Raw genomic sequence first — 1147 nt, 5'->3', positions numbered from 1 at the left:
CTTTCCTGCTCGCCTCAGAGTCCTGGAGGTGTACGGGTCCTGAAGGGATGGAAGGTGGCATCATATATATAGACATACATACAGTACACACAACACATACAAGACAGTCATAGACTAGAGCTGAAAATATGGATCTGTTGCAATTCTACTAGCAATCCCGGTTAGAGGGGTTATATGCAGACACTGTGGGATATATGGATGCTTCGAAACCCAACATCAACACTGACAAAGAAACCACTCCTAGCTCAGTGTTCTAACATCCACAAGCAGCAATGGCAATCACTACTAGAGATTGATGAGGTGCAACAAACATGCTAGGGCAAGGGGGAGCCAGGACAACAGGTCAGATTGGGTCCCAAGCCCCAAAAACAACAAGCCCTTATGGCACAGACTCACTTAACAAAGACTTAACAAATGGGTGAGTGACCTGAGATTGAAGATCATAACCAAGCTGGACCCCCAAGTACAACACCCAAGATTGCCAAGGCTAAGTGAGTGAGTAAGTACCCACTGAAAGTCTGCTAGAAGATGTGAATGCAGCACTACTACTACTACTATCTCTACCAAAACCATAACTGAGACCAATGACCTGATGTACGCCACAGCAACAGTGATCCTAGAGATGCTTGGCAATAAAATGAAGACCTGTCAGCCCGGCTGTTGGTGAGTGTCCTGTTTCTCTTTTCCCTCGCTTTCTGGTTTCTCCTGTGCCTTCTCTCTCTCTCTCTCTCTCTCTCTCTCTCTCTCTCTCTCTCTCTCTCTCTCTGTGTGTGCTCTCCCCCTCTCTGCTCCGGAGCCCGGCTGGCTACCCACACCCACAAGTGGAACCATCAGTCACCTCCTCTACATGGATGACATCAAGCTGTATGCCAGAAATGAGCGAGATATATACTCACTGATCCACACTACCAGGATCTACAGCAACGACATTGGAATGTCATTCGGACTGGACAAGTGTGGTCGCATGGTATCAAAAAGTGGGAAAATTATCAGAACCGAGGGGATTGAACTACCAGAAGGCCACATTGCAGATGTTCAGGACAGCTACAAATACCTTGGGGTGCCACAGGCTAACGGAAACCATGAGGAGGCAGCAAGGAAGTCCGCCACAGCCAAATAACTACACAGAGTGCTGCAGGTCCTGAAG

The sequence above is a fragment of the Micropterus dolomieu genome, linkage group LG02 (assembly GCF_021292245.1).
Source record: "Micropterus dolomieu isolate WLL.071019.BEF.003 ecotype Adirondacks linkage group LG02, ASM2129224v1, whole genome shotgun sequence".
Classification (NCBI taxonomy): Eukaryota; Metazoa; Chordata; class Actinopteri; order Centrarchiformes; family Centrarchidae; genus Micropterus; species Micropterus dolomieu.
Note: the sequence above shows the minus strand (reverse complement) of the source record.